Genomic DNA, 9,125 nt, shown 5'->3' on the forward strand with positions numbered 1-9,125 from the left:
CATAGTTTTCTTATCCAGATGCATTTATAAGACTCCCCCCTCCCCAAGTACCGGAATTGAACTCAGTGGCTCTCTACTATTGAGCTATCTTCTTAGGTCCTTTTATTTTGAGATATGGTCTCCCTAAATTGTCCATGTTGGCCTTAAATTTGCAATCCTCCTGTATCAGCCTCCTGAGTAGCAGGGATTACTGGTGTGCACCACTGTGCCTAGCTTATAATATTTTAAATTTGTTCTTAGCTTTCAATGTTTTTACAACATTCTCCATCTTTTTGCTTATGATCATTTTCCCAATTAGTACCAAAAGCTCTGATTGCACTGTTGGGATAAAGAGGAAATCTCCTTATTTACTACACAATTTGCACAGTGAGAAGAGAATAGTGCAATTCCTAAAAAGAACTTGGGAAAGGCATATTATCTTCTACTGGGGTGTGTGGAGCTTGATGGAGGTGGTATGGCCTTGGATTAGTTGGCATAGTAAAGGCATGCTCCCAGCTGAGCACTTTGATATCTCTAAGAACTGTCAAGTGACAGAAGGGCAGCCTCTATCCAGCCAGAAAAAAAACAAAACCACATTTTAATATATTAAAACATCATAATGCACAAAAATATGAAAAAATGAATATAAATGACATACCACATCACAAATTACCACTACAATTTTAGGTAAGGCATATGAACCACCTATAATAAAGTTATAAAACACATTTTTTCCCTTTTAGTTTGGACTCAAGAGGGCAGGGTTGGATTAATTAGATTAATTAATAGTGTTTTCATAAGCTACTCCCATAACTAGCTCACAAATGATTTTCCCTTGTCATTTTTGTCTATTTGTTCATAATTATTTACTTATTTTCTACAATGTAATAAACACTTGAGGACCCAACACTCAATATAAGAAGTATACTATTGTTTGGGCTCCTGTTTGCCTACTCAGTAATAGGGTAGAACATAGTTACCTAGCACAGCCAGATCTTAGATGATAAGGGGAAGACTCTGCCTTTTGGGTTGTGAGGAGGCTTTTATTTTTAATTTTTTTCATTATTTTATTTGTACTTTTAAGGTATACATGATGTAGAGTGTATTTTGACATATTATACGTACATGGACTGTAACATATTCTAATTAGAATCCCATTCTTGTAGTCGTACATGATGTGGAGTTACACTGGTCATGTATTCATAGGAACATAGGAAACAGGAAAGTTATGTTCATAGGAAACATAGGAAAGTTATATTCATAGGAACATAGGAAATGTAGGAACATAGGGAAATTATGTTCAATTTGTTTTACTGTTTTTCCCATTCTCATCCCCCTTCCCTGGTGTCCAATCAGTGAAACTCCACCTCCCTCCACCCCCACTGCCTGTTGTGAGACAGCATTCAAATATCAGAGAGAACATTCGGCCTTTGGTCTATTTGGGACTGGCTTATTTCACTCACCATGATAGTCTCCAGTCCCACCCATTTACTGGCAAATGCCCTAATTTAATTCTTCTTTAAGATTGAGTCATATTCCATTGTGTATATGAACCAAATTATTTTTATCCATTCATCTGTTGAAGGGCATCTAGATTGGTTCAATAGTTTAGCTATTCTGAATTGAGCTGCAATGAACATTGATGTGGCCACATCACTATAGTATGCTGATTTTAAATCCTTTGGTCTATAACAAGGAGTGAGATAACTGGGTCAAATGGTAGTTCCATTTAAAGTTTTCTAAGAAATGACCATACTGCTTTCCATAGTGGTTGCACCAATTTACAGTCCCACCAGCAGTGTATAAATGAACCTATTTCCCCACATCCCTTTACTTGTATTCTTGATAATTGCTGTTTGGACTGGAGTGTGATGAAATCTCAGTGTAGTTTTGATTTGCATTTTCTCTAATTGCTAGAGATGTTGAACATTTCTTTATATATATTGTTGACCATTTTTTCTTCTATGAACTGTATGTTCAGATCCTTAATTGATTAGGCTATTTAATTTTTTTTGTGTTAAGTTTTTTTCAATTCTTTATATATCCTAGAGATTAGTGCACTATCTGAGGTGCATGTGGTAAAGATTTTCTCTGAATCTGTAAGCTCTTTGTTCATGTTCTTGTTTGTGTCCTTTGCTATGAAGAAGCTTTTTAGATTGATGTGTTGTGAGGCTTTTATCTACATGATTTAGGTTGTTGTAGCTCTTTTCTTGATACATTTTGAGTTCAAAAACTAGCAAAGTAACATAGTAGAACCTTCAGTCCATCTCTATACTGCTAGCTGATTCTTCTTGATAGAGAGTAGGACGGCCTCTCCTTTGAGGTAATCTGCAGCTCAGGTTCCAAATCTAGCAGCTGCAGCTATATGATGGTGACTGAATGACAGGGCTTGTCATTTGACACAAATATTCATGTTTCTGGAAGCCCCAGTCCATCTGTGGTAAAATCAGGGAACTGTGGTTTAAGCCTTGTGATTAATTAGGTTTGGACCTTGGGCATTTGAACAAAGTAGATTTCCATGGAGACTTAGAGGCACCATTTCTTTCTATAGTCTCCAACACTTGGTGTTGTCAAACATTAATATAATTTTTATTCTTTTGCCAATGAAATTAATCTAAAATAATATGTTATAATTTGTATTTTCCACAAAATACATTTTTTTTTTTTGCTTTCTCTCTTTCTCCCCTCCTCCTCCTCCTCCTCCTTCTCCTCCTCCTTCTTCTTTTTTGGTTGTTGTTGTTGTTGTTACTAGGGATTGAACCCAGGACACTTTACTACTGAGTTATATCTCCAATCCTACCTGTCTGTCTGTCTCTCTCTCAACATTTATTGTTACTTGTATTCTTGAGAATTGTCATTCTGACTGGAGTGAGATGGAGTATATATAAAAATTAAACTACACTGAGGTATATTTAAATTTTGAGACAGGGTCTTACCAAGTTGCCCAGACTGGCCTTGAACTGGTGATCTTCCTGCCTCAGCCTCCCAAGTAGCTGAAATTATAGGGGTGCACCACCATGCCAAGCCACAGAATATTTCTTTGTATGAGTATTGGTCAAATGTGTTTACTTTACCTTGAAGTGCTTGTTCGTATCTTTAAACCATTTTTAATTGTGTTTTTATCTTTTCTTTATGGTTTTAAAGAGTGCTTTATGTATTCTTGTTATTGGTCTTTTATTAGGTACACATGTTAAAAATACCTTTTTTCAGTTTATAACATGTATTTTTCACTTCTTTTAACAAATCTTCTCATGATTCGCAAGTGGTCTTAATTTTAACATAGATAAACCCAATGATGTTTCTCCACTCATATTGACACATTTTGGATTTTAAGAAATCCTTCTCTACCTTAAGATGAGGAACAAATTCACCTTTATCTTTCACTAAAGTCTTGGATTTTGACATCAGTTCTTTATTTGTTTGGAGCTGATTACTGTGGGTGAGGCAGAAATCGAATTATATTTTTTTCTTATATAGACAACTAATTTATAGTGTAATTTCTACTTCATCATCTCTAATCTCTAGGATTAAAGTCGAGTCCTCTACCTAGATGACAATCCACTCTCAACATGGACCACATCACTCTTTTTCTTGGATAAACTCTCCATCATTACTCCTGTGGTCTGACATTTGGGTTCCTCAGAGTTCGTGGAGAAACTTAATCACCAATGTGATGGTTTTAGATCTTGGGCCTCTTGGAGGTGATTAGTGTCATCATAACAGAAGCTCCAGGGGGCTACCTTTTACCATGTGAGAAGATGGTGAGAAAGTAATTTGTGGTCAGGAAATGGGTCCTCATCAGATACTAGACCTACTGGTATTTTGATCTTGGGCTTCCCAGCTTCTAACACTGGGGAGAAATAAATTTCTGTTGTTTATATGCTGTGGAGTCCATGGTATTCTGTTATACTTTGCCCAAAGAAATTAAGACAATTACTCTGAGGTAAGAGGGGTCACTCCTTGCCAAAGCTTGCTTTCTTATTTATTTATTTTTTTATGTGTCTGAAGATCAGGAAGGATTATTATACTTTCATTCTTACATTTTTCTTAGTATAGAAACTATTTCAATTTTCTTTAAGTCATCTCTCTTAAAGAAATTTGGGGAGATTACCCTTCATTGAGACACTTACTTTTTGTCCCCAAAGTTCCCCCTTTATGATTACAATCTGTGACTGCAAATTAAGCTTGTTTTTCATCAAGGATATATCTTTAAACAATGTCATCAGTCACCCTATTGATGGATCACAAATATGATGGTGGCCTGATGTATCATTATATTGCTGGATGACACGATAGCTATATAAGTTTGGGTAAGTACACTCTATTATGTTTGCATATTGATGAAGTTGCCTCACAGTGAATTTCTCAAAATAGTATTCCTGTCATTAAGTAATGAATGGTTGTGTGGGTTTGAGTGCTCTGCAAAATTGGTGAATGGCAAATTTGCTCAAGACCAAAAAAGCTGCTGAGATGTTTTGTCTGTATGTTATACTTATCCCCGGATAAAAGTGAGGGGCAGTCCTCAGCAAATTCTGTGGTTTCATTGATGAAATCCAGCTCTGCTGTGGTTAGCAGTAATTCAAGGTTTCTCCCCAGGAATAGGTTCATTCTCAAAAATAAATAGAAATACTACTTGATAAAGTTAGCATATAGTCCTGTTTTATTAAACATTTACACCTTATAAATACCGGTCATTTATAAAATCCAGGTCCACTCCTACCTATTTAAAATAAAAAATCATCTTATTCAATAGGTTTTTTGAGAGAGTTTTCCAGAAACAGAACGGCAAGCTTTCATTTTTGTTTAACAGACTTTCATAAGTGCCAAATAGAATTGATCAAACTTTGGATAAGGAAGATGCTATAGAAACCCAGTAACATAGAAAACAAACAATTTTTTTTTCTGAGTTTGAGAAGGAAAAAACCCAATCCACAGTATTTTCTTCAATTACTTTTTAGTACATGTTTTTCCATCTGATTCTGCAAATCCATGTTGTTGATTTAGAGTCTGTGGTTAAATTAGAAGCCTAAACAAACAGTGCAGACCACTATAGCTACTTCATGGTGACATACATCGGCAGTTGCTTCTGTGCATTTCACTTGTAGATCCTTGCTAGAATTTCTAGTAGCGTAGTGTGGCACATAATTTTTCGAGGACATGTTCGAATGCATTTTGACACATTGTACACAAATGGAACACAATTTCTCCTTCCTCTGGCTGAACATAGTGCAGAGTCACACTGGTAGTGTAATCATACATATATACAGGGTAATAACGTAATTTCATTCCACTGTCCTTCCCATCCCCACACCCATTGCCCTCCCCTCTCTCCCCTCTGCACAACCCAGAGTTTCTCCACTCACCCCTTCCTTATGGATCAGCAGCCATTTATCAGAGAAAACATTTGGCCTTGTTTTTTTGGGTTTGGCTTATTCACTTAGCATGATATCCATCCAATTACCTGCAAATGCCATAATTTCATTCTTCTTTAAGGTTGAGTAATATTCCATTGTGTATATGTACCACATTTTCTTTATCCATTCATCTGTTGGAGGGCATCTAGGTTGGTTCCATAGTTTAGCTATTGTGAACTGAGCTACTATAAACATTGATGTGTCTGTGTTACTGTAGTATGCTGGTTTTAAGTCATTTGGGTGTAGACTGAGGAGTAGGATAACTGGATCAAATGGTGGTTCCATTCCAAGTTTTTGAGAGATCTCCATACTGCTTTCCATGGTGGTTGCATCAATTTGCAATCCCACTAGCAATCTATGAGTGTGCCTTTTCCCCCACATCCTTGCCAACACTTATTGTTGCTTGTATTCTTTTTTTATCCAATTAGTTATACATGACAGCAGAATGCATTTTGACTCATTGTACACAAATGAGTACAACTTTTCATTTCTCTGGTTATATATGATGCTGAGTCACACCATTTGTGCAACCATACATGTACATAGGATAATATGTCCATCTCATTACACCATCTTTTCCCACCCCCATACCCTCTCCTCACCCCTCTGCCTAATCCAGAATTCCCCCATTCTTCCCTTGCCCCCTGACCCATTCTGGATTAGCATCCACATAATTGAGAAAACATTTGGCCTTAGTTTTTTTGGGGGGGATTGGCTATTTCGCTGTTGTTTCTTGTATTCTTGATAACTGTCATTCTGACTGGAATGAGATGAAATCTCGGATGTAGTTTTGATTTGCATTTCTCTAACTGCTAGAAATGTCGAACATTTCTTTATATATTTGTTGACCATTCATATTTCCTCTTCTGTGAAGTGCCTGTTCAGTTCCTTTGCCCATTTATTGATTGGGTTATTTGGGGTTTTTTTGTTTGTTTGTTTGTTAAGTTTTTTGAGTTCTTTATATATCCTGAAGATTAGTGCTCTAAAGTGTGTGTGGTAAAGATTTTTCTCTCATTCTGTAGGCTCCTCTTTATGTTCTTGATTTTTTCCTTTGCTGAGAAGAAGCTTTTTAATTTGAGTCCATCCCATTTATTGATTTTTTGGGAGGGGTGGGGGTTGGGGTTACTGGGGATTGAACTCAGGAATACTCAACCACTGAGCCACATGCCCAGCCCTATTTTGTATTTTGTATAGGGTCTCACTGAGTTGCTTAGCACTTCGCTTTTGCTGAGACTGGTGTTGAACTTGCAATCCCCCTGCCTTAGCCTCCCAAACTGCTGGGATTACAGGCATGCACCATCACACCTGGATTATTTATTGACTGTTGATTTTACTTCTTGCACTTTAAGAGTCTGGTTAAAAAAGTAAGTTCCTAAGCCAATATGGTAGAGATTTGTTCCTACTTTTTCTTCTGTTAGGTGCAGGGTCTCTGTTTTAGTGCATAAGTATTTGATCCACTTTGAGTTTATTTTCTTGCAGGGTGAGAGAGAGGCTTAAATTTATTTTGTTAAATATGGATTTCCATTTTCCCAGTACCATTTGTTGGTTAGGCTATTTTTTCTGCAATGTTTGTTTTTGGCACCTTTCTCTAATTAAGATAACCATATTTATATGGGTTTGTCTCTGTGTCTTCTATTCTGTACCATACCATTTGTCTTCTTATCTATTTTGGTATAAATACCATGCCATTTTTGTTACTGTTGCTCTGTAGTATAGTTTAAGGTCTGGTATTGTGATGCCTCCTGCTTCACTCTTCTTGCTAAGGATTGCTTTGGCTATTCTGGGTCTCTTATTTTTCTAAATGAATTTCATGATTGCTTTTTCTAGTTCTTTGAAGAATATCATTGGAATTTTAATAGGATTTGGATTTAATCTGTATAACAGTTTTGGTAGTATGGCCATTTTGATAAGAGCATGGGAGACCTTTCCATCTTATATGATATTCTTCAATTTCTTTCTTTTATGATATGTAGTTTTCATTGTAGAAGCATTTTACTTCCTTCATTAGGATGATTCCCATTTTTTTTTTTTGGCTATTATGAATGGGGTAGTTTTCCTAATTTCTCTTTCAGAGGATTCATCACTGATGTGCAGAAATTGCATTTGATTTATGGGTATTGATTTTATACCCTGCTACTTTGATGAATTCATTTATTAATTCTAAAAGTTCTTTGGTGGAATTTTTTGGATCCTCTAAGTATAGAACCATGTCATTGGCAAATAGTAATAGTTTTGAGTTTTTCTTTTATTATTCACATGACTTAACCTTCTTTCACCTATCTGATTGTTCTGGCTAGAGTTTCAAGGGATGTATTGAATAGAAGTGGTGAAAGAGGGCATCCCTGTCTTGTTCCAGTTTTTAAAGGGAATGATTTCAATTTTTCTCCATTTAGAATGATGTTGGCCTTGGGCTTAGCATAGATAGATTTTATAATGTTCTTACTATCCCTAGATTTTCTAGTGTTTTGAACATGAAGAGGTGCAGAAGTTTGCCAAATGCTTTTTCTGCATCTATTGAGATGATCATATGATTCTTTTTTTAAAAAAAAATTGATGTGAATTACATTTATTGATTTTCATATGTTGAACCAACATTGTATCCTTGCAATGAAACCCACTTATTTGTGGTGCACTATATGTTTTTGTATGTGATTTGCCAAAATTTTATTGAGAAATTTTATTTCTAGGTTCATCAGGGATATTGATCAAAAGTTTTCTTTGTTTGGTTTTAGTATCAGGGTGAAACTAGCTTTATAGAATGAGTTTGGAAGAGTTCCTTCCTTTTCTATTTCATGGAATAATTTGAGGAGTATTGGTGTTAATTCTTCTTTGAAAGTCTTGTAGAACTCAGCTGTAAATCTGTCTGGTCCTGGGCTTTTCTTGATTGGTATGCTTTTGATGGCATTTCCTATTTCCTTGCTTAAAACTGATCTGTTTAAATTGTGTATGTACTCTCAATTCAGTTTGGGTAGTTCATATATCTCTAGAAATTTGTTGATGTCTTTGAGATTTTCTGTTTTATTGGAGCTTAAATTTTCAAAATAGTTTCTAATTATCTTCTGTATTTCAGTAGTGTACATCATGATATTTCCCTTTTCATCACAAATTTTTGTAATTTAGGTTTTCTGTATCTTTCTCTTTTGTTATTGTAGCTAAGGGTTTATCAATTTTATTTATTTTTTCAAAGAACCAACTTTTTGTTTTGTCAATTTTTTGAATTGTTTCTTTTGTTTTGATTTCATTGATTTCAGCTCTGAATTTAATAATTTCCTATCTTCTACTGCTTTTGGTGTTGATTTGATCTTCTATTTATAGGGATTTGAGATGTAATATTAGGTTATTTATTTGTTGACTTTTCATTCTTTTAACAAATGAGTTCAATGCAGCAAACTTTCCTCTTAGCACTGCCTTCATAGTGTCCCAGAGATTTTGATATGTGGTATTGGTGTTCTCATTTACCTCTATTTTTTTTTTTGTTTTTTTCTTCCCTAGTTTCTTCTGCTATCTCTTCATCATTAAATAGTATATTATTTAGTCTCCAGGTGTTGGAGTAGTTTCTATTTTTCATTTTATCATTAATTTCTAGTTACATTGTATTATGATCTAATAGAATACAGGGTAGCATATATATTTTTGTGTATTTTCTGAAAGTTGCTTTGTGGCATAACATATGGTCTATTTTAGAGAGGGATCCATGTGCTGCTGAGAAGAAGGTGTAGTTCCTCAATGATG

Source organism: Urocitellus parryii, chromosome 4, assembly GCF_045843805.1.
Source record: "Urocitellus parryii isolate mUroPar1 chromosome 4, mUroPar1.hap1, whole genome shotgun sequence".
NCBI lineage: Eukaryota > Metazoa > Chordata > Mammalia > Rodentia > Sciuridae > Urocitellus > Urocitellus parryii.